Below are 26,725 nucleotides of genomic sequence, written 5' to 3'. Positions count from 1 at the left end.
CTTCATAAGTTCACTTTTACTTGTCAGCTAAGTGCAACATCTCAATGATTTCCTCATTACCTTAGTACACCATTTCTAGGTAATTACTTAATTGAAGACAAAATTAGCTTCACATCATAAACAGCGACTTTTCAACAGAATTATTTCTCGAACCTCACAAGAATATGTATATATCACTCATTTGTTACAAGATCCTTGGCTTTTTTTGTTTGATTCAATGTTAAGATTGATTTTTCCTTTTCTAGTGACCAGTTGGAATTGTTCTGCGATGATGCTACTTATAGTATTGTACCACACATATACATATTTCCAACACAACGACTAATAGTATGGAACATTATAAAAGTTAATAAGAAATAATTATTGTCTTTTTATGTTCAACAAGTTTCTAATTAGGTTTTGTCACTCAACACAGTAACAATCTTGTCAATAACAGTGTTACTATCATCGAAGTAATAAATAGAACTAAAATTAATCAAGTTATATGTTAGTTGAGCCTCAAGCAAGATGGATGAAAAAAGAAGCCTTTTCAGTTTTAAAAGCCACAGTCCAATTTAAGTATTTAATCTAAAATCTGCTCAAGCCTTGTGACAAATGTAAGACAATAGTAAATCGCTAACAACGTAATTGGATCACAGCTAAGAGTGTAAACGCAACAGAAAAAAGTAGGTCACACAGTTAAATGGAAAGAAGGGCAAATAATGTAGTGTGGAACAGTGAGAAGTGAAGAACTGCTGTATGGCTCAGAGTCATGTCCTCGCTGGGATATAATACGTCTATATACCCCTAAGCGTGCAACAATATAAGGAATAGTTTAAAACATACCATATCTTACTCACCAACTTGTTGAGAATATTACACCATTTAAATTTCGGTAATTCACCATCATTTTATATATATTTGCTGTTGACCATCTGCTTCATCTGGACCTCATTTTGGACCTGCCTCATCTCCATCGTCCATGTAGCACTCAATGAAGAACTTCCTTCGGAATATGTTCATTGAGTCTCCTAAGTGAATTTCCTAACCATCTCCACTATCTGTTTCTTATTTGCGGCTCATTTGGCTCCTAGCTGGTTCTTTCTCAGAGTGATTCGTTAAAGATGACATTTGGCCACCATATCCCTAGGATGTTCCCCAGATATCACTTGCTGAATGTCTCACAGTTATGGACTGGCTGCTTTCTCACTTTCCATGTTTAACAACCATATAGAAGCTCAGTTTTTGCATTACTTTCAAATATCCGAATTTTTTTCCCCAATGTTACTTCCTCCGCTCTCCAGTTGGAGCGGAGTGATGTAAGATGCATTTAGCTTTGGTAGTGCTGCTGTTAATGTCTTCTGTTGCACCACAATATAGTTTTATCATGCACCTCTGTACTTAAGTAAAATAACAATCTAAATAGCGTCGTAATGAAACCTACATTCAAAAACATATCCAGTATCACACATGTAACTAACTTAATAATTAATAGAAAATTTCACAGCCTAACCTGTACCACGTCGGAAATCAATGACAAACAACAACCTCAGTGACGTATTCAGAAGACAAGTAAAACTAGGTGGAAATTCTTGAACAATAATCTGTAAATTCACTCATTATTATAAAATGGCTACAGCATAATCGAAGCTTCCCAATATCCAGCAACACAATTACAATTACTTAAAGTTGTATCATTAAATGACCAAACATGATATTCTGGCCTCACCCACTACTTCTCGACTGATCTCGATATGATAATTTCTCCTGCTCCATCTCTTGGCCATAGGTGATCAATTGATCTTTAAATCCTTAAATTCTGGTAATTCTGAACTTCTGCAAAATGTATGTTAATATGTCGTCAGGAATTGAGTTGCACATCGTGCCCACATTTATAGATAATTCGTTTGATAAGTTTTGTATACTTATAAATTTTTTTGACAACTCGTTATCAGTGGTTCACCATAAAACAGACAAACTTTTATGTGTTTAGACAATGTTCGCTACAATCTTAGTATGTCACTGTTTGGTATCCACAATGGAAAAAGAAAAAAAAATGTTTTAGGTATAAATCAGCTTATATGTGTCAGTGTAGTGAGTGTTGAGACCATACATGGGAAAATTCCTGTAATAGAGATGGGCCAGTAACCCATTCAGAGACAAAATAGACGTACTAGCACTACATCGTCTAGCCTCGGGAAAAGGACTGATTAGCGTGCTACGATATGGGTGAGAAATAGGAGCAAGAGACAGTTGTTTAAGGAAGCTTGGAAAGCTTTCTCCTTGTACCTTAGATAACTGATGTTAAGGCATTCGAATTAGCAAAACACTTGAAAGGAAAGGAAACAGATTTTACAGGTATTACAGAAAAAAATCTTGAACTAGATCGGTATATGGCCATACTATGATCTACAACGGAGTAAATTAAGGAAGAAGAACAAGTAAGGGTGCTACCATCTACATTCCTACAAAAAAATAAGGTAAAACACTTGATTATGAAATGCAAAAGGACGCACTGTTCTATTACGAATTAAAGATACAAGAGCAATCCGAAGAATAATAGCAGCTAACGTCCAACATGAGGGGAATATTGACTACTCTAAGGTCTTTTTCATACTATCGCAGGTGATATTGAACAGTACGAATAACAACCAGATTTTCTTTACGGGAGATGTAAATGCTAGACTAACTCCAATAATAGTAGGCACATTTGGAGATACGTATGTGGTGAAAACGGAAAATACTCAGCAATTTCGCTATTTTCTTCAAAACTTAGTAGAACATAAAAAGGGTCCTGCCTCCGAAATATCCGAAGTTGCCGACATTGTGCAAGTAATGTTGTCGCATAATTAGCATACTTTTAATGGCAAAGTTTACCAGAAGAAAGACGGTCTTGCTAGTGCACAGTGGCACAGGAGAGGATACTGAAGAGTTGCGTACATAATGAAACCTTTTGCACACAGGTATGACATTTACAGTTTAGCATGAGGGCGAGAAAAGCATAAATTTCATTACTGTGGAAATCAACAGCACAAAGAAATAAAGAACGCTTCATGCTAACTCACCGCCCAAATACAAGTAGCATTTAGGGCTACACTCTACGAACACCATCACTTACTTTGGAAAAAATAGACTTACAACCAAATATACCACAATGGAAAAAAAAATACCGCCGTGGTGAATGGGTCCAAAACAGAGAAAGAGGTCATATGCAAAATAAGGCATCATACGTCAGGGCCAAATGGTATTAATAACTGCAGACCTATTTTTAAAAAAATAACGAGTTCTTTCTCTACTGTGAATGATTTGCGGTACCTATTATTCCACAGCAATAAAGACTGACTCCGTAAAATTCAACAGTGGGGTTTATAAAATATAATGCTCAAGTTTTCTGCCTATTCAGGCAGCAGTTTCAAAACCTGTTTTCAAGCAAACAAGCTTATCTTCTTACCAAATACTATGCAAAATCTATTATTAACTGGCCACACACGAGTGTATTTTAGCTACAGACAATGGACTTTCAGGTCAATTCTGGAAAACCGTCGGTGTCACATATATGTTAGTGTGGACACGAGCATGAAAATTAATCTATGAACGTTAGATGGACAAGACAGTGAAAAGTAGAGTGAACAAAGAGAGGACTGACACATTGTAGATGGCATTCCAACAGTGGGCCAAAGTGTATCGAAAAGTAAGCTACATAATATGAAATCAGTTTTATGAAAGATATGAGAAAGAAGCTTAAAATGTTTCCTTTCGAAGCCTTACAATTCAGAATTAGTATGCTGATTAGTCAAACTCGCCTTCAGCACTGCGGGAATCACATCATCGACGCACCATTATGAAGACACCCGTTTGGTAAATATCGTATACTGCTGAGTGAAGAAGCCTTATCTACCTGCTGCACATCTTCGTACAACAAAAATCGTCCATCTTTCAAAGTCTTTTTTGTGAGACCAAAACCGTGATAATCGCAAGGTGTGTGTGTTCGTGTGTCTCCCACTTGGGTTGACGTGGGGTTTCCTATCGTGGGGTTTCCTATCGTGGGGTTTCCTACAAGGGTGCAGTAGTAAGCGAAGCTGACCCGAGCATCCAGTTCCGTAACGAGGTGTTTGAGAACTGAGCCTCCACCACTGCTTGCCTACCCCAGTCGCTCACCCTGAGTGCATGTGTTGTCACCGTTTCTCAGACAGTGTCGTCGTCGATATCTTTCGTTCCTAGCGTTTTCCCATATGACTTCTGTTCTATGCAGTGTACACGATGGAAGTGACAACATCAACGAAATGGAGGCCGTGTCTTATCAAGGATGGTCATAGCTACCGTATTTAAAGGAGGAATGAAGAATATACGAACTGGATGTGCTTCAATTATGAACGAAGTAGGTGCAAATGTCACTTAAAAATTGCAAATGGTGAACTCGTTGCTCAACAGCAACTTCTTGTGCACCTGACAAAACAGATGTGGGGATAATGAAAAGACTACGTAATTGCAGAAAAATAGTTCGTGAAGAAAAGACAGTGCATGTAGCCCAAATTTTTAAGCAGAAATTTCAAGATTTGAAAGTTAAAGTATTAGAATCCGTGGCATATATTCCGAATTATGATAGCTCCAAGACTCTATTGTGTATGGCGAGAAGACGAGCTATTGGGACAACCCAGAACCCTGGCTCCAGTTCGGAAATTCACCTTAGCGAAGACCTTTTGAAATTAGCGGAAGGTAATAGTTTTTTGAAGATTGATTATGGCTCTGTTCCAGGCAAGAGGCTTCTAGTATTTACTTGCGAAGAAGCAGAGAAAATAATTGTGACAATGGAACTGTGCTTATGGATGTGACATTTGACAGCTCTTCGAAATAGTTCAGACAATTGTACACAATCCATGTCGACATCGGAAATACAGAAGAGGCAACTAAGATATTCTCTGTTTTAATTGCTTTGCTGCCAGAAAAAAAGTAAAAATTCATATGAAAAACTTTTTTCAGCATTGATATCTAAGATGTCTGGGTGGTCCCCCAAAACTGCAGTGCTAGATTTTGAAATGGCTACAATTAAAGCAATGAATTCAGTATTCCCTGAAACACAATTTTCCGGCTGTAATTTTCACTTTAACCAGTGTCTATGGAAGAAGATACAGGAACTAGGACTAACGGAAGACTACAGGGATAGGAGGTAGCACGATTGTTTTGTGGCATGTGTGCTGCAGTGGCACATCTTCCACTTACCATTGTCGATGAAACGTGGATTTTAATAATGGAATAAATGCCCAGTGGAGAGAAGATCACAGCATTTACAGACTATATGGTTGATCAGTGGATGGAAAATCCTAATATACCTATTGAAATGTGGAATGTTTTTAACCGACGACACAGAGCGACGAATGCTATCGAAGGTTGGCATAGAAAACTGAACTCCCCAATAAACTAGAAACATCCAAATGTGTACTTTCTGATTCAAAACTGAAGGAGGAGGCAGTGAACGCTATTTTTAAAATTAAAAAAGATTCCATTGGCCTACCGCTTCAATAAAAGAAAGAAGAGGTGCGTAGCTCTTGACAAAAGATTAAAAAGCATTATGAGAACATATAAAGACTCTGGAGATTTAAAAAGGTGTTAAAAATCTCTAGCCTTTTTAGAAAAAACTGAAGAAGAGTTTATGATTGATAAGAAGAAAAGGTTATTAGTTTGCTACTGTAATGTTGAACAACAACAATAAAAACAAAAGCAACAAAAAGTAAACAACAACAGTAACAAAAAGTAAATAAATAAAATGAAAAAAGAACATTTAAACATGCCTATGTACTACGTGCATAGCCAGTCCTAAGCCAGGATAAAATGTGAAGGAATGTTCTTATGTTCATGTCAGGCAGAAAGTTCAGGGTTACGATATTTATTTGCAGTTGGAAACACGAGCGTCACCACGAAGTGGGTCTACAGATTCGAAAAGTTGGGTGATAAAAAATTTACCGTGTTGTTCTGTGTGAAAAATTCTAGGATTTGCTGTGGACCTTAAAATATTGTTGATTTAAAACGGTATGTGTAAGTACAGCACACATTTTACTAGCATCAATAATTTCGCAGAGTTAACTTTCCGATTCTGGAATTTCGTCATAAATGTCATACGAAACTAATGATTTGTCTCACAAAGGTACGCTTTTAACGGTATATCTAAAGTTCTAATACAAAATGTGCTATGTACTGACTTTTTAACTCACAAAACTGAAATTTATTTGGGAAATTTATTATATAACATAGCCACTCGTCCTGTGAAGCTTCCAGAATTTTTGGTGAGGAAGGAGGAATGAGGACTCAGACAGCTGATTGCCCACTTTTCTGTCAGAGTCTTTTAAACACGATCATATCTACCTTTAGTGTGCTCCAACAGGAGCATTTTTCAGCTGATTATTATGTAGTTCATTGTATAAAGATGAAATTCCAACTACATGAACTTTGGTGGAGTCATCTATATTAAGCAACGAATTTGATCATCTGTAGACATCAAGAACAACACTCTAGTTATCGAGACTTAATACGCCTCTTCTAACCTTAGGAAAATACTCTGTAATTCCTTTCAGAAGAACACGTCCATTGTCACGTAAATTTTTATCTAATTACTAACAGTACACCCGGCGTTGGCCGGATATTTATTCACCCCAGTTTTATATCAGTTCATCCCCTTTTCCCTCATCTCTCTTGTCCAATTAGTCCTATCTCGTCTCTCTATCCACCTCCTCCTTCCGCCCATCCGTCTCTCTTTTTTACATCTCCTCCATCTGCCCTCCTCTCCCACAACACTTCCTCCTCCTCTCCATCCTCCTCCTTCGCTTTTTTTAATAGTACATCAAATTCACAATGACACCCGTAATTTATGTATTTATTACAGTGTTCCATTAGTAATTCGCCACCTTCCCCTTTCTCTGTTTACCTGCTGCTCCCTCTCTCTTAATCTTCTTCTCTCACTTCTCTGGATGCACCCCTCTCCGCCGGCCGAGTGGCCGAGCGGTTCTATGAGCTACAGTCTCGAACCGCACGATAGCTACGGTCGCAGGTTCGAATCCTGCCTCTGGCATGGATGTGTGTGATGTCCTCAGGTTAGTTAGGTTCAAGTAGTTTTAAGTTCTAGGGGACTGATGACCTCAGAAGTTAAGTTCCATACTGCTCAGAGCCATTTGAACCAGCCAACCTCCTCCCCTCTCCCCACCCCCATCACGCTTTCCTCTCTCCGTGTATCTCCTCCTCTGCCTCCGTCATACCATCTCCTCTTTCCCCGTCTATGAAAAAATACGTAGATATTCCAACTTTCATACTGACTGACGAAACGATATTGAATTCATTTAAAGGTAGGGCAACCCTCTGCCATCCAGAATTCGTTGACTTGTATAAATGCCTTCACCACGGACACATACATACATGAGCCATCTCCCAAGCTATCAGTCGAACGGCGGGTAACTCTGTTGTAAGGTACCCTCCGCATTACACCGTATGAAATTTCACATAGACGGTGAAGTTCCCCTTGTTTTGAAGATCGAAGGTACAACATTTAATCAAGATCGGAACAACACTGTGGCTTTTGTTGAAATTCGTAAGGAAAGTACCCTCCACAACGCACTGAACGAAGTTTTATGTAGACAGTGACCATCCTCTTGGTTTGGGAAATAGAGATTCATTTTTATACACCCCACTCGCTCTATGCAGACTTAGCTGCGAAACATAAATAAAAGATTCGAACAACAGAAATCATGTAATGAATTCTGTCGTATAAGGGCAACATAGCTATTAAATAAGAGCAACGAGATTACGAGAGCAGTCACTTTCAGTGTTACGTAAAATAACGTTATACCTTGTAAATTATCACGACACAAATTGAAAATGATAAGCAATGAGGGACTTCCTTACGTTTGCGTTTGAAACTCTCCTAGATCTTCTGTGTGGTGAGGAGGGTGGGAGGGGGCAGCAAGGGGAGCCACAATTTGTTTTGCCGGCTCGGGTCTCTGACAGGTTTAGTGTGCCACTGCTTGTAGGAAACCCAACGGTAGGAAACCTCACGACACCAATAATTCTGCGTTACGACATTTGCGATATTGAGGTGTGTCATCATTAAGCCACAACAGTCAATCACGTAATTTTTGCGGATATTTCGCGTTAATAACGCGCCGTCATTTCTCCAGTGTTGTGCATTGCCGTTTCCCAATGGTTAAGACACCAGGGTCAGTGAAATCCTCAAGCAATGGGCATCGGTAACCGAAACAACAAATTGCTGACCCTTGAACTTCTTAGGACGAAGGGACGACGGATGAAGTGTTGTTCATTCTCCGAAGAGTGTCTGCGAGCGTTGGTTTCGGCAGCTAGGAAAAGAATAACATCGCATTTACTCTGTTTGGATGCGTTTGGTAGTAACGTCCACGTAATTCACATTTGTGCATTTACGGCGTGCACTTTGAGAAGTCACGAATCTTACACAGATATGTTTCCTACATATTAGTGTTTACAAATGTGCGCTGTAACCCCGCTACCTTACATAAACACTCAAATGGAAACGCCCTCAAACGAAATTTTTTGATCACTCCTTCGATCACCCATTATATAATCAAACTCGCCGGCGAGTGTCAATAAAAAATTGTTTGCACTCTGTTCATTATTGTATCACCCCTAACTGTGTTACGACCATTACGTTACCGGTATTTGAACTTAGTCTACTTGACAAAGTGTCAAGAGCACCTTCTTCCTAGCATATAGACATTTCAATAATCTCAAAGGAGTTCCCACGTTTCTGAGTCAGACCCATTTGGCAGTGTTATGACATTCGGCAATACAATGACCGATATTTCTTTTGAGAAATGTATGAGCGCATGGCGTATAAGTCGCCGGTGTCTGCCCCAAATTTCTTCCTTTTGTCGTGTATACTAACTTCGCCTCAGCTTTCATAAATAGTTACAAAATCCAAAAATTCACCATAAAAAAAATGCCTAAAAACGCTGCACTGTACACATTACTTTCTACAACACATAGTCGAAACTACAGAAATATGTCGCCTTTGATATCTGGTCTGTTGAGCATGCAGCACAGTCCTGGCATCACGGATAAATCACGAAAATCCACCGATGTAAGATACACACAATAGTTCGAGTCCTCTGCTCGGAACCCAAAGACGGGGCCTGCATGTTAGTGGAAAATAGCACGCTTGATATCGGCAGGTAGGATTCGTCAAACATCTCCGCAAAGCTTGCCTGCAGTTCTGTCTCTTCACAAAAATCGCCTCGCGCGTAGGCAAGATATTGCACAACATATGGGCTAAACTTAACACATCAGAGAGTAGAGAGAAACCAGTTTGGTAGCATTACACAATCAGATGAATTGTTAGTCTGTTCATCTGCTCGAGCATACAGCAATACACGTGCATAAAAACACAAAGCTTGAATTAGCGGGCACCTTCCGCTACTGATGGTTATTTTCGTAATTTAAAAAAATAGCCGATTCAATTAGCACTTTTCATGTGTTATGCTGTTTTATAGCGCTACTATCTGGAACTATATAAAGTGCATCATTTTGATCATCTCATATGATGCTCTGTCTGCGGGATGTAGAAGAAGGTGTAAGCGCAGAGTTAAATCCTGTGCAGCTGTAGCATAAGCAATCTACGTTTGCTGACATTACTGATATTAAAATAGTCTGGCAGGACCCTTTTGGAAGTTTTCCACTATTTTTCGTCTCCTTCGAGATCGTTTAAATTGAGAATTTATAAGGTTAACATGTAACCCTCTCACAACAGGAAGGCACATTTCGCATCATCTCGGTGCTGTGCGCTGTATTGTATGAAGAAGCTGCTATCCTAAGTAGTTAAGTAACGTCTCGATGTGTTAACCTATACGACAGTTTATGACCCTGTATGCAACTGAATATGTGATCTTACCACAGAAAACGTAAATGGGCACACCGGATCCGAAATGCGTTGTGTGACTTAATAAAATATAAAATTTTCGGTGACGCGAGACGTTATTATTCATATTTCATGTGTAATGAACACGGTGATTTTCGGAACCACAAAATATGATTACAATAATATTGTCGATTTTTATAAAAGAGAAGTAGAATTTTTTATCATTAAGCAATGAGGTATAAATTATGAGGTCATTCCAGAATGAATGCTACCTGCTTTGTCCTCTTTGAATACAGTTTAGGAAGTGACCTAATTAATGTTGCGCCATTACTAATTTTTTTTACAAACTACTGCCATAGTAACTTCCTGCGTCAGCAGATGCCTACATTGTAGTCGCTTACAAAATGGCCATCATAAATGTCCGTATTAGGCACGTTGTGTGACAGAGTTTTTGAATGCAGAAGGTGAAACGCCCATTCGTATTCATGAAAAACTGATAACTGTGTACTGCAAAATGCCCATTCGTATTCACGAAGGACTGACAACTGTGTACGCTGATGCAACAGTGGATATCACCAATGTTCGAAGTTGGATTCCTCACTCAGTAAAGGCAGCGTGATAACGATTACTCAACAACTGGGATACTCATATGTTTGCACAGCTTGAGTACGAAGAACTTTATCTGACCAGAATAAAGAGACAAAGAAAAGAACTGCGTCCCAACTGGTGCAGCGCTTTCGTTAGGAGGGAGAGGCTGTTCTGGAAAAAAAAAATTCATAGCCGAAAGTTGTTTCCATTTTTTTTTAACCAGAATGACAGAGGCAGTAAAAGAAATGGCATCACGCAAACCTACTAAAGGAGAGCAATTTCTAAACTATGCTATCGCCAAGGACATTATGGTTGCAGTAATCTCGAATGCAGAGCGTATGTTTGTTGGAATTAGCAATGTTTATATTGCAGATGAACATCTATTGTATAGTCGATGTGAACGCAGTGATACCGGAAAGTTGATAAATATTCGGCATGTCAGTTCCATTTAACACTCCTGCCTCTCTGCCAGCTCACGATACCATGCATACATAAGATTCGCACTGCTTTTATAGGCAACTGGTAGTGAGTACTATACTCATATCTACGGATGCCGCCCAATATTAATATTGACGGGTGTTCATCTACATTGTCTGTACTTTAAATATATGTTTAAGTGTGAAACTTAATAAAACATTATAAATGTAGTTGATCCGTGACTTTTAGCACAGATAGTATCTGGTAATTGTGTGGAGAGTGGACTTCCGACGGCATGTGTAACCGAATACAAATCCCAAACTATAACATTTAAGTATCGTTGAGACATCTAAATATCTCGTGTATCATCCATCTCTAAAAAATAGGGAAACTCATCAAGGATCAACAAAATGACGCACCATTGGATATGTCAATGTGAATTTTTGGATGAGGTTGGATGAAACAGCATGAATGTGTCTTTACAAGCTACGAAAAGCAGGAAAGGACGTTAGCGCTATCTTACGCTGTTTTACTATCGTATAGGTAAAACCACCTCACCGTGCAGGGAGAAGAATTGTGCTGTATAATGGATAGATGTACTAATGGCTCGAGCAAGTCAGAAGTGGTTTAGTCGACTGCAACCTGGAATTTGTCCCTAAGAGTCCAACATCCGATCTGGTCGGCCAACGTTTACAGATGTGGTTTGGCTTAATGATATGAGAGTCAATAATCCACAAATGACAACGCGGGTGTCGGCATTGGAGCTCAATAGCAGTCGTGCTGCTGCAGCCAGGAACTTGGAGCTGGGTTCGTAAGTATTCGCGATGCGTGAGTTCCTCATGAACTGAGAGAAGCGATTTTGATTCACAGCGTGTCCGTCTGTGGCTTCTTATTGAGACGCAGTCACAGTGATTCTTTTTGTTAATGACTGGTAATTGAAGATGGAAAGTGGATCGAGTACAACAACGCCCGGAAGAATAAATCGTGGCTCAAAACATGGCAGCCACCACTATCGGGTTCTAAGCCAGGGATGCTTCTCGGAAAGATTCTGCTATGCGCCTGGTGGGATTGCAAAGACGTCTTGTATTACAAAGTGCGTCCGAATTACACTGTCACTTCAGAGATCTAGTGTTCGCAGTTTAACCGTCGCAAGGCAGCCATTGAATGACCGGATTTTGGAAAAGATGTCATGTTTCACCACAACATCGACAGACCACATATCTCTATGGAGGCCCATCAAAAGCTGAGATCTTTCCTTCAGGATGTGTTGCCCAACCACCTTAATCACCGAACATTGCCTATTCCGAATTTCATCTACTCCGTTCCCAGCAGAATTTTCTCAATGGCCAATACCTCAACTCCTTCGAGAGCTACAGACCTCAAAAACCCAAACATTTTCGGAAAAAGGCATTTACAAATTATCGGGGAAAAGGCAATATGTCGTCGAAAATAGCGATATACCCTGCATCAAATTAGTAGTTTCGTTTACAAAATCGATCCGTATTTTGGTTATGTTATACCCGACCTTATGTGTGAAGTGTATGAGGTGACAAAGTGGCAAACTCTCTGCCATAGCTGTGTGCAGGGAAGTGTGTTCTCAGGCGTTCTGTGTGATTCCACTGTCACGAAAGCGAACGAACTTTCGAGACAACCCAATCTATTTCTACAACACTTGGCTGTCTTGTGTCTATGTTACACATGGAACACCATAATTAAGTACCCCACTAGTTTTGTACAATTATATCGCATTTGTTGAGTGTGTGTGACCAACAATTAAGGTAGAATCGTAAGTCAACATTATGATATACGTCACTTGTGTTCAGTAACAGACTTCCAAGGAAACTGTTTTTGGAATGTCTTTGGGTCGTTCGTTACGTCTTGTTTTTAAAAAAAATTTGGAATGGCTGTTTGTACGAAGAAAGAGAGGTAGAAGAATAAGACTGAGCACAAAACTGACTACCTACGTTGTTCCATTGTAGAGAAAGAGCTATTGTGATGATTAAATTCGGAAATTAAATTTATGTTTCCCAGAGGCCATTTGTGGTAAACAGCAAATGCCCAGAAAACTGATGGGGCCCGGTCAAGCAATGCCGATTCAGGTCTTAACTTGAAAACACGTCAGAGAAAGTTGGTTTCCGAAATTCAGGTTCCATCATGCGCGAGTCGTATCTCGTGTAAAAGTAACAAGTACATCACTGTCCACTGTTTGCTGGGAAACAGAAGACTCCATTTTCTCCCATAAGTTACGTTCAGTATGTGTAACCAAAGCTACAACGTTAAGAATCAAACTCTTTCCTTTTGAAAATATGGAGCAATTCCTGGTACTCAACCTGAGTACGAAAACCATGATTCCAACAATTAATGTATAAAAAAAACTTATGACACACGGCACCAGAATTAATGATATTTAAATTTATTATCATAGACTCTTGTGTAATGTTTATATTCTTTGTGGTTGTGTGTGCTGTTCTTTTATCGACACAACTTCCAAAAATAATCTTTGATTTTTAATGCTCTTAGGTAGGGCGATGAACGTAACTCGGATTCTAGCATTTCGGAAGACGGTGACAGATGAATTATGGACGGTTATGAAGGGTAAAGTGCTTACCAGCTGTTCCTCTTCCTTCGGATGGTTTGTGAGATGAGAGAGGGGGCTAAGGGGATTTTTACCATATCAGCAATTGAAATTCTTCCTTCCTCTTTCCTACGCATTTGCGATCGCAACCCGTTCTGTCATTTCCCGAAGTGTAACTCAAGTGAGAGACTACAGACATCAGAACTGAACTCGCTGGGGTTCCCTAACATATCCGAAGAACTTCTCTGACTATCCACATAACAATATTGAATGTCAGCTATCACATAGATTTCTTTATTCTGTTATTATTAAGTGAAGACAACATTCTTTCTTAGTTGAGTATAATTTACGTAGCATTCAAATGAGCGTTGATGAATTGTCATCAGAATTTCAGTCTTTAAGTATTTGCTGTTTTGCTGAAATAAACTTAATCGACGTTCCTGAGAGTATCATACTTTCAGGTTTACTGCATCCAACTTTACGGTGCTGCAGCACTTGCGGCAACACAACAAATGGTGCAGAATCACATTCACATGAACGCATATGTTCGTATACTGACACTTGCTCAGTTGTTGGTTAACATACACGTTAATCAATAATTAAGTTACTGCAACTAGTAACATATTCTACACTGGCGGTGCAGGCAATTTATTCCTTTCTTATGTCACACACAACAAGACAATAATATTACACTAGGGACTTGGAAGCTTAATCCATCATTTGGCATACTTTTCTCTTACTTTACACTTATAACAATGTTAAAAAAGATGAAGACACTTCTTGTAGGAAACGACTTTGTACTGGTACTATTCATTCTAATAGAATAACTTTACTTTCGTTTTCCATGATGCAGAGCATCGTACACTTCAGCAGTGGTGTCTGACGTCATCACATTCAATCACGAGATTTACACTTACAAGGGCCACCTTACAGCTCGAGAGTGCAACTGTTTGAACTATTACTCTCCATAAATTTATAGCAAGAGGAATGTCTTTCAGAAACCGTTAGGTTTAGGTGAGTGATGTTCCAAATAATGTAACTTTCATTTGATCTTTCACCGCCATGGATTAACCATAACTGTAGTGCATAAAATGGTGGTTTACCATATTGGCATTTCTGGGGAGTTGATAGTATAGCAATCACTAAGATATGGATGTCCTTTCCAACTTGGTACAGTTATTTTTAAATAAATTTGTGGCTAGATTCTATTTAAGAAAGGACCTCCCATACCACTTTCCTTTTCTTTCTAGTGCAGGCTTCTTCAGTTTCCTAAATTGTTATTTCCATGCACAACCAAGCCCAGTCCAAAATTTACTGGTTACTGAGCTTTAATGTCTATTTGTCAAAATTTCCAGAGCTATCCTATAACCACACACATCAGTATACATGGAAAGAGGCTGTGAAATGCATGATAATACACAATATTTATCTGGACAAACTGACCCGTTAGCCTTTGATTCTCTCTCTCCCCTGTCCATACCCATACGACGTTTGTGCTAGCACGTATCTCGTATAGAAACAAAATAAATGGAACATTGTCAATAATTGCCTTTCATACTTGGAATCTTGGAACGCCTTTATAGCCATGAACTCAATCCCTCAGAACTATTCTCTGAGCACTAACGACGTGTCCCGAAAATATAATTCACTCCTCACATTTAATGCCTCACATGGCTTTCATTTCATACCACTGTTTTGATAACCACTAATACATTTTCCATCAGTCCGTATTGTTTAACCCAAGCGGATATGCTCTGAATTACGTCCTAGGCGTCAATAATCAAATGATACATTTATTATGATCAAAATCCCGGCTCTGTTACACTAATAAATGGAAAAAATGATATATTGAAACCAAACGATACTAACAGAAACTGTAATAAAAATCCATATTTCCTCGATTTCTGAGATGCACGTTCCCACAGTTATTTCAATGTGTTAATTTTTGCTTAGTTTGGTAACACGACCAGGACACTCAGTTTCAGTTACTACAATATGATTTAACTTTCAGGAATCAAGAATTCGTACCCACACTGCTGTCTCCATTCGAAACGATAACTAACATTCTCACTTTGTTCGGCGCCAGTAATTTCCCACTCTTACATCCTGCTTGTTTCCTTCAGTGCAGCTTCCTCTTTTCCAAAAGATGCGGGCTACTTCCGTTCATCATTTAATTTATGTGTTATTTATTGTGAGGTGACGAAAGTAATGCAGCAACTCATGCCACAGACTCAACAAACCCCTGTTGAAATCCTGAGCCATGCTGGTTCTATACCAGTCGATAACAGCAGAAGTATTGTCGGTGCAAGATTTTGTGCACGAACTGACATCTGGATTGTGTCCCATAAACATTCCATGGGATAGATGTTGGGAGACCTGGATGGCCAAATTATTCGCCTGAATTTTATAGAATGTTCTTCAAACGAATCGCGAACAATTGTGCTCCGATGACTTGGCACATTTTGAGCCATAACAATTCCGTCGTTGTTAGAGAACATGAACTCTATGAATGGCAGGAAATTAGACGACAGTAACGATCTCCAGTTCAGCTGAAGTACAGGACCCTGTCCACTGCATATGGGGTTCGTGGGGTCTACGCCTCATTTGGGTCGTCCTATCAACTCTTGCCAACAGAAATAGGCACTCATGTGACCAAGCCACGGTTTTCCTGTCGTGTAGAGTCGAACTGACGTAGTCACGAGCTGAAGACAGTCGCTGAAGGCGATGAAGCCCTGCTCTTTTGTACCTTGTGTGCGCCATACTGCCCCCATCTGTACTCGTGTTTAGTGCTATCCCGTGCTTTAAGTCACCTCAGTGTGGTTCAGATTAGATTGCGGCGCGGAAGATCTTCAATAGACACCCTGTAGCAACAACGGCGTTGTGGACACTCCTCATGCAGCATATGATTCGTGGAATACTGAAGTATGGTAAATACTACTGCAGGCAAAAATAAAATCGGCGCATATGTTCCCATAGATTTAATAAGGAAATTTTCAGCATGGTTGCTATTAGTGTAATTGTGAAATGTCACTATTTGTTTGATGTTCTAGATTAACATCTTGGGCGATTTGTTGAATGTTACATGTATGAAAATATTCAGGAGCCTTGATTAAGCGTTAAAAGTCGGAATATAAAAGAGGAAAAGTCTGTGATTCGAGACATTTTCGTTTCTTTGGATTTAGGGCAGGGTGAATGCAGTTGTGCAGCATGTTGTGTGTTGTGTTGTGTGTGCGGTGAATAGCATTAAATTAATCGTGTGAGAAAACAATATTCTCGTTTAGAGTAGTATCATTTCCATGTGAACTATTCCGCACACGGGAGAAGAGCAACGGGCTTTGATGAAGTATTGCTTTTATGACTTTCAATTGTGATCTTCCTCAGTGTACATGATAATTAGCAGAGGGGACGGAGTGCGACTATTTAACCATTGTGTGATACTTGCAATCAATGAGCAATGTTGTAAAAAAGAGAGTTAGCGACAAATGTCCGTTAACTACAAGGTCATCCGAGATGAACCAAAAGTTTTATTGAGGGTGAGAGGCACCCACATCCCTTGCTCATACTGTGGCATCAAGCAATCAGGCCTGCAAGGTGAGTGGTCTGCCATGCGAGTGGACTCATTCCTATTTATCGAGTAACATGAACTCTAGTACTCACAATTAAGTTACAAGTTATTCTCCTGTTTGAATATTATGCAACGGAAACTTACATCTGACTATTAGTAATTTACACAACACTGACTCTTCACTACGCACTGGCAATACCAAATTTTCTTTCTTATTTAACGGCTTTTATCAACACGTGGCATCGCACTGAATATGAATGGCGCACACATTATAAATTCTGGATATCATGACAACATACAATTCGAAGGAAAAGGCCACCAATCTTTTTCTTTTTACTATCTTATTTATTCCGATAAATTCTATAACCTAAACAAACAAATTCTATAACCTAGCCGGCCGCGGTGGTCTAGCAGTTTTAGGCGCTCTGTCCGGAACCGCGCGACTGCTACGGTCGCAGGTTCGAATCCTGCCTCGGGCATGGATGTGAGTGATGTTCTTAGGTTAGTTAGGTTTAAGTAGTTCTAAGTTCTAGGGGACTGATGACCACAGATCTTAAGTCCCATAGTGCTCAGAGCCATTTGAACCATTTCTATAACCTACAACAATAACACATGAGAAATTCCGCCCAGTGGGCATGGCTTTACATTGGTGATTCTCTATCTTATGGTCTCGTAATTATTTAACGCTGCAGTGCACTTCCTGGATAGGATGGTGGATCTTTTTCTATATCTCACACTTCGACTCTCACACCCATCATTACGAAAATTTCCTCCAGACTAAGCGGTACAAAAAGGAACATGCATAACCCACTGCCTCTGAAACTATCTTGTTACTCTCCCATGCCAACCACACATTCTTAAATTTCATGAAATACATCACACTGGCAACATACAATACAAAGAATAGTCACAACGTTATAATCACATCACTTTCAGCTTTCCCACTTCAATTAGTGTTTATCCCAGTTTCACACGACACTGTCCCACTTCGTAATTTTTCTTTCCTACTATGAACTCTGGAGGATATATGCACGTCTTCCTTTGCAATGCAAGCCAAGTGGCGTTGCTGGATAGATGGCTGACTCACCTTGCTTCTCTCTCAGATTATTATAGTTTGAATCAAGCGTCACACGGAAACATAACACGCAAAGTAATATTAAGAACATATTCATCACACACACGAGTCCTCAACTGATACCATGGACGAGTACTTCTCTTTATCCTTTGTATCATACACAGATTGAGATTCACACAGTAGTCACCATGTGAAAGTACTCGTCTCTAATTTCAAGTCCTGCACACGCCATTTCTTAAATATTTCCAACTTATAGTACACACGCTAGTAATTCAGCTTAACTTAAGCTCTCGGAAGTATTTCAACTTATTGCTACACGTGGTTTCATTGTGACTGTTGGTCACTTCCGAAGATTACTACGATCCCCTTAATATTACCTGCCTGACGTTTAATTGTCCCCACAAAAGTTCCTGAAATAGAGAAATTATTATTCCAAACTACTCTTAAGTATTTCACATGCATACCATGTCTCCACTCTTTTGTCTTTACGGAGCACACCTAAGACAGTTCTTACCAACACTAGATCCAGCAGCAGAGTGCTGAAACATGGCCGTTCTTCAGGTCCTCTCACACCTCTGCCGAAGTGGCGGAGCACCTTGCTACCGTATTGGTCAGCCACATATCAGGCGCTCAAAGCTCCAGTAAATTTCATCTCTTTGGTTCTACCAAAGGTGCCCAAAGGGTCGTCTCAAAGATGATCATATATTCACATTCACTATCTGCGGTTGGCAGACGACCACACATTCATTCATTTCACAGATCTCACCAAACTGAATGTAGGGATTTATTTTGTGGGAGTGCACATGTGATCAATTAAATAAATAAATTGTCATTCTTTCCCACACTTGTATCCAGCTTCGCTGTATTAATTGAAATTGAGTTATTATTAGAAAAAATATGTTGTACAGACAAGAATAACGAAGAATGTTGTAGCTATTTTTAATGTCGGGCGGTACTGTAGCCTTTCAAGGGGACGGGAAGGAAATTGGCTGTTCTCTTTTAACGGAAGTAATCCCGGAATTACCTCAAACACTTTTAAGGGTATCGACGAGAGCAGGTATCATTATGATCACAAAGGAACTTGAACCATTATATCTTAACTCCGTAAAAAGAAAATGAATGTTGAGCCCTAAGAAAAGACAGCGAATTTTAGTCAACATAATGTTGTGAAAATGCAGTTGTCAAGGTACGAATCCAGAAAAATGTAACTATGCAACTCGTACCATGGTGAAGTGGATACTGTATCACTAAGGCGAAGACGTCGTCCAGTGCTGTTCCTCGAAGGCTTCAAATGTCCTCTACCAATCCTACATAGTGGTCCAAAGCCCATTGAAGCAACCAAATTGAATAATGTCCTATATTGTTTACTATACATAGGAGAAGTACAGCACGCTTATTACAAGATACTAAAAACAGCTGAGCAACCCAAGGCAAGAGATGAGACCAGTGACAGTGAAATTTGAATACCACTATTAGTGTTTTAAGTTATTAAAACTGTTCAATTTAGTTACATTATATTGTGTCATTAACATATTGGCTTAAATTGTTGTCAACTAACAGCGTAATGTCAAATTTCCTGTGGGAAATGAAATTTTGAATGCAATGAATAGCATGGTATTGACATTTTACATTCACGAATAACATAATATCAACCACATAATTTGTGTCAATGTGTTACGTATTGCTTGTTTTTTCCAATATAAATATTATTTCCATTTTGAAACCTTACCAGCGCATTCTGTAATGTTCAAATACTTAGTTAAAACTTAAAGAAAAGATATAACAGAATGAAATTTATTGTTACACTTTCATGAAACTTCACATTCTAATATGTTCAAACCACTAAAATATCAGTTACCATGTTTTACGACTGAGCCGCACAAATGATACACATTACACTGTGGTGATTGTGATGATGTGATGATATATGTTGTTTGGTGCAGAAGAGCATGGCCTTTAGCAACTTCGTGAAAATCTCTGAAACTAGTGGTGCAAAAGAAACTTATACAAATTTCAACATGAATTAAAACAACCTAGTGAGAATTAAGAAACCCCAGCCTTTGTACACCACACACACACACACACACACACACACACACACACACACATACACACACATAAACACATGCACACATGCACACATGCACCCACCCTAAAATCAAGCCTACCACTATTTCTAAAACAATCAATTAAAAGAGAGAAGACCCAATCAAAGATGTAAAACAGCAGAAATTACGGCAAGCTGATAACAACACTAATAAAGGACGAGTCAGTTACTTTAAAACACACTAAAACTTCCACCTTAAGAGTTTAAGGAATAGTCAGGACAATTCACAAAACTGTAAGATGCAGACCACACTCATCTTGGCAGCTGGCAAGTACAGGACAGGTCCCCACATAAGTCTACCACTCATCTCTCATCCAACAGTAAAAATGTATGGATTTAAAATATGATCTACGGAAATGTGTATGCCCCAGTCAGTGTAATGAATGGGTCTTCCCACCAAAGCAGGATGCCAGATGTAAGGGGGTGGAGAGTGAGTAGGTCATGGTAGGTTGTCAGTGTGTGTCCTAGCCACAATTCGATTATAACCAGTTATAACCGGTTATATTCAGTTTGATCCACTGATAAGAGGCGAGGGGGAGGGGGGGAGAGATCATGCTACTCCTGAGGAAATTTTGCGAAGTCCCTACCAAGGAGTCGAAATCTTGTCCACCAGCGTTGCCAACATTTCAGCGTTACTGGATCATACAACTACGTCGAAATTATAGTTTATTTCGTTAAGAGATAGTATGTATCAACGGCCTGCATTATGAAATCCGTTTTTGGTGGCCTGTCCTGGGGTTTTTGTTACCCATGGCCTGTCTGACGGATTCCAGAGCGACAAAAATTTCTCTTTCCATATTTCACGTACTTATTGCCTGAATTTAAAAATTTAAGATGCTGTCGTTATCTAAGAGTAAGTTAAGTTTACCATGGTAAGATAAGTATTACAATTAGAAACTGTTTATCTTGATGCTGATGGCACTCATATATTTCTCTATGTTCATTCCTTACTAAAATGATAACGCTTAGCGACTCGCCACAGACTTCAGCTATAACTACAAACCTTTACGACACTTTTCTTCGCTGGCATCCCCCACAAAACGATAGAAAGAAAAAAGTTTATCGCTTACTACATTTACGCTATTCAAATAGTCAAAGTTCAGCATCTGAGATGACGTTTTCATTTTTTTTTCCTTCAGTGCTAATGCTATTCGCATCAAACTTTGCAGGCAGTGTCTACATATTTCACTGAATGCGCCTGCAACATAACATCACTGTACAGTAAATAGTTCATGAGATTACATCAGAAATAATGAAATGTGTCAAAAACTAGCTTCTGCTTAAAATGGAGTGCAAATTACCTACCCTATAATCATCTAGTATTTCATAATGAAAGTACTTAGCGACTTCGCACAAACCTTAAGCATTATTTCAATCCTTTTCTAAACTTTTTCTCACTTACATGCTTCTCGTCAAGAAAATTAAATTAGAGTGCTATTATGATTGTTGCAGTGCACTGGGAAGAAATAGTGGCCGGCCTCGGCCGCTGCTTTATGCTGCTGACACATAAAAATAGGTATGTCCGCTTATTTCACGTGAACTTCTCCACATGTTAACACTACTGATTTTTAATTTGTTGTTAGGAAACAATTTATAAAAAGATGCGTTTCGTAAAATGATATAAAAAGTTACTTCGTTATTCGCTTACCTTGGAAGAAGACATAAAAATGGAATAATTCCTCGTCATCACAACCACCATCTTTCAATTTTGGATGGTCAGGAGCAGAAGAACTGGAAGTGGATGGCCTAGAATATAAATGCGTTTTCTTCATGCTACTGAGCATATTTTCAATAGCAACAAAATCTTTGCAATAGGTGTTGCTTCTCACGCACTGGCTGGCTAGGAAAAATCTATTCGCTTTGGAAGTAACGAGCTTATTCCTGTTTTTACTTTTATAAGATTCATCTTACTAAAAACTCGTTCGGTGTCAGTATTCAAATGTGTAAGGGATAAACACAACAGCACAAACTCTGGTAGGGCTGCGAATTGTCTCTCACCAAATAAAGTTTTTATGTGGTGTACGTTCCCCTAAAATACAGTTCTTAATGTTTTCGTATATTTTTAGGACAGGGAGTTTCACCCAGTCATCATCGATTTGTTGTAGATGCTTATAATCATTGAGAGAGACTATTCTAGGAATATTGACATAAATGTTATAATAGAAAGAGATTTTTCCTCTTTGTTTGAAAGAGCCCTTTTAAGCGTTAAAACTGCAAGCAACGGCAATAAATCATCATCAAAGTTATTTCTGTTTTCCATTTCTGAACATCTCCTCCGCATGAAATCCGTACATCTGCAGTACAAGTCTTTCATGGCAACCTGTTCGTTATATATATCTGGTTTCTGAATTGCCTTCAGATCTTCAACTCGTAAATACTTTTTAATGTCAGAAAGGGACAATGAGCTGTTGTCAGGGTCAATGTCAATACGTTTATTGGTTATGACATACTACTGGTCCACGTAGCAAAGCAACCTTTCCTTGTGAATCTTCTACCATCATTTCATTAAAGTCAATAACAATAACATTAACACTCTGGAAATGCATTTTTAAATCTGTGAATTTCGTTATAATATAGGCCAAAACTAAATAGAATAATTTTAAAATCTTGTCATTGAGGGGTCGGTGAATTTCTTCTGCCGCAACCAGACACTCTTCCAGGTATTTAGAATCAAGATAGAGACGCAAAGCATTCCGCTGTTCTAAAATTCGTTCCCAGTTAGTCCCAAAGCAACCCATAAATTCTCACACAAACAGACATTTAACTACAAAAATTAACTGTCTACCTACAGCTCAATACCTCAACTTACGTTGTATACCATGACGTAGTAGGAGGTGATAAATAAAACATCATACTCACCCAATAAAAAAGTAATTAAATGTCACGAAAGAAAAAAAATATTACTGCCCCAAACACACTAAAACTTACTCTGACAACGAAAAGAAAGAAAACGTCAGCACTCAAAAAGAAAAATTGGTCAACACTCACCCCATTTTGTGACTGTAATGCAGGTGGTGGGCTCGAACGTCATACTGTACAGATGACGGCTGCTATTCTGACACCAAATGTAACTGTTGTTGTGGTGGTCTTCAGTCGTGAGACTGGTTTGATTTAGCTCTCCATGCTACTCTATCCTGTGGAAGATTCTTCATCTCCCAGTATCTACTGCAAACGACATCCTACTGAATCTGTTTAGTGTATTCATCTCTTGGTCTCCCTCTACGATTTTTACCCTCGACGCTGCCCTCCAATACTAAATTGGTGAACCATTGACGCCTCAGAACATGTCCTACCAACCGATCCCTTCTGCTAGTCAAGTTGTACCACAAACTTCTCTTCTCCCCAATCCTATTCAGTACCTCCTCATTAGTTATGTGATCTACCCATCTAATCTTCAGCATTCTTCTGTAGCACCACATCTGGAAAGCTTCTATTCTCTTCTTGTCCAAACTATTTATCGTCCATGTTTCACTTCCATACATGGCTACACTCCATAGAAATACTTTCAGAAACGACTTCCTGACACTTAAATCTATACTCGATGTTAACAAATTTCTCTTCTTCAGAAACGCTTTCCTTGCCATTGCCAGTCTACATTTTATATCCTCTCTACTACGACCCTAATCAGTTATTTAGCTCCCAAAATAGCAAAATTCCTTTACTATTTAAAGCGTCTCATTTCCAAATCTAATTGCCTCAGCATCACCCGACTTAATTCGACTACATGACATTATTCTCGATTTGCTTTTGTTGATGTTCATCTTATATCTTCCTTTCAAGACACTATCCATTCCGTTCATCTGCTCTTCCAAATCCTTTGCTGTCTCTGACAGAATTACAATGTCATCGGCGAATCTCAAAGTTTTCATTTCTTCTCCATGTATTTTAATACCTACTCCGAATTTTTCTTTTGTTTCCTTTACTGCTTGTTCGGTACACAAATTGAATAACATCGTTGAGAGGCTACAACCCTGTCTCACTCAATTCCCAACCACTGCTTCCCTTTCATGTCCCTCGACTCTTACAACTGCCATCTGGTTTCTGTACAAATTGTAAATAGCCTTTCGCTCCCTGTATTTTACCCCTGCCACCTTCAGAATTTGAAAGATAGTATTCCAATCAACATTGTCAAAAGCTCTCTCTAAGTCTACAAATTCTAGAAACGTAGGTTTGCCTTTCTTTAATCTATTCTTTAAGGTAAGTCGTAGGGTCAGTATTGCCTCAAGTGTTCCAATATTTCTACGGAATCCAAACTGATCTTCCCTGAGGTCAGCTTCTACCAGTTTTTCCATTCGTCTGTAAAAAATTTGCCTTAGTATTTTGCAGCCGTGACTTATTAAAGTGATAGTTCGATAATTTTCACATCTGCCAACACCTGCTTTCTTTGGGATTAGAATTATTATATTCTGATAGTATTTCGTCTGTCTCATACATTTTGCTCACCAGATGGTAAGAATTTCCTCAGGGTGGCTCTCCCGAGGCTGTCAGTAGTTCTAATGGAATGTTGTCTACTCGTGGGGCCTTCTTGCGACTCAGGTCTTTCAGTGCTCTGGCAAACTCATCACTGAGTGTTATATCTCCCATTTCATCTTCATCTACATCCTCTTCTATTTCCATAATATTGTCCTCAAGCACATCGCCCTTGTATTAACCCTATGTATACTCCTTTCACCTTTCTGCTTTTCCCATTTTTGCTTAGAACTGTGTTTCCATCTGAGCTCTTGATATTCATGCAAGTGGTTCTTTTTTCTCCAAAGGTCTCTTTAAGTTTCCTGTAGGCAATATCTGTCTTACACCTAGTGAGATAAGCCTCTACATCCTTACGTTTGTCCTCTAGCCATCGCTGCTTAGCCATTTTGCACTTCCTGTCGATCTCATTTTTGAGACGTTTGTGTTCCTTTTTGCGTGTTACATTTACTGCATTTTTGTATTTTATCCTTTCATCAATCAAATTAAATTTTTCTTCTGTTACCCAAGGATTTCTACTAGCCCTCGTTTTTTTACCTACTTGATTCTCTGCTGCCTTCAGTCACTGCCAAATGAAGATGTTGGCATGCTGTGGAGGGATGTCGGACATGGATGAAAACTGTCAGGATGCGCCATATTAAAACTCGACCATGATCCTCAAGTGTTTCATTACTCCCAGCTACCGTGTCGTGTTCCTCTCTGTCTATGTCCCATGGTCCTGTGATGCCGCAGACGCCACTTCGCTGTCCGCAAAACAGCTTGGCATGGAAGGGCTACCTCAGCAACCCGTGCAACATACTGCGGTGTGCCGGCCGTGTACAGCTGCGGTGTTTTGATGACATCAGGATGCGCCAGTAGCCGACTCAGCGGCCTTCATTCCTCTTGCCTCAGCGCCGCTCGCTAGGAGCTGCAGGGTGGTCCGCTGTGTGCTTCTTCGCCGTCGTGGTTAAGATCACGACGACAACAAGCGCCTGCCATCCGACATCAAATTTTGCGGCCCTCGCCTCGGGAAGCGTCTGGCGTGTGTTGGGAGCCCAGAAGACTGCCTGTGGTAGCGAGCCGTGGAGTGGCCCATCGCTGGCTGGCTACAGACCTTGCAGTGGCTTCAGAAGTTCGAACCAGTGACCCGCCGTAAACTGGAATACTGGCTATCCACCTGCTGCTGCGTGTAGCCAGTGGTTTGACTCGCCCCGCCGTCCAGGAGAGCTGTCACCCTTGAATCCTCTCGTCAGAAAACCGGCACCGATTTATACGCAGCTGTGCACCTCTGTTTTGCTATCATACCACTCCGAGTGAGGTACTCATAACACCAAGGTTGCGCCAGTGGGCGCATTCTACCAGTAACTTGCGCCATGCAAACCTCTGTATTTACTCTTTTCAGCGGTTGGACAGCTCTGTCACCTTCATACTACTTCACAACTGTGTAACTTACTGTCAACAGGCCTTCGCCTTACTGTAACTTGTGCGCTTAGAAATATTGCACCAAATCTAACTTTCTTATCTTAAATGGTGGCGCTGCTACAGATACTCCTCATACTTTTCTCTGAGCTGGTGGTAGTCTGGAACTTCATTCTTCAATGTACTCAAGATAGATTGATCACGTCTATATTCTAGCAATGAAGCACAAGTAGTGAAATAAATGAAGTGGTTAATTACTTTTAGTGTGCATTTCTTAACTCTGGCACTTATTCTATAATAGATGATCAACCTGTCGAGAAAGTCAACACCTCCCATATTTGAATTTTTGGTACTTACAATTGTGGGATGGTCTACTTGAATGTAGCTTTTTTCTTTCCTGCACCAGTGGCGACATTTATCAACTGGATTTACTTCTTCTCTACTGGACGTGGAGATAACAGGGCGATTGTCAAACCGATGCACTACACAAACTTGGTCATCATTTCTCAGTGACTGATCAGTGGATATCCTACCAATTTTTTCATATCCTTGTCCAGCGACAGGTGGAAGCCTTTGGAATTCTTGAGTTCTGTAATGTTCCAGTAGCTCGACACTCAACTTCACGGCGTAATTTGTCTAAAAGCGATTCCAATGTGAAATAACGGTTTTGTGTATGGTCATTC

Source organism: Schistocerca piceifrons, chromosome 8 (genome assembly GCF_021461385.2).
Source record: "Schistocerca piceifrons isolate TAMUIC-IGC-003096 chromosome 8, iqSchPice1.1, whole genome shotgun sequence".
In the NCBI taxonomy this organism is placed as follows: Eukaryota; Metazoa; Arthropoda; class Insecta; order Orthoptera; family Acrididae; genus Schistocerca; species Schistocerca piceifrons.
This window is presented reverse-complemented; position numbering follows the sequence as displayed.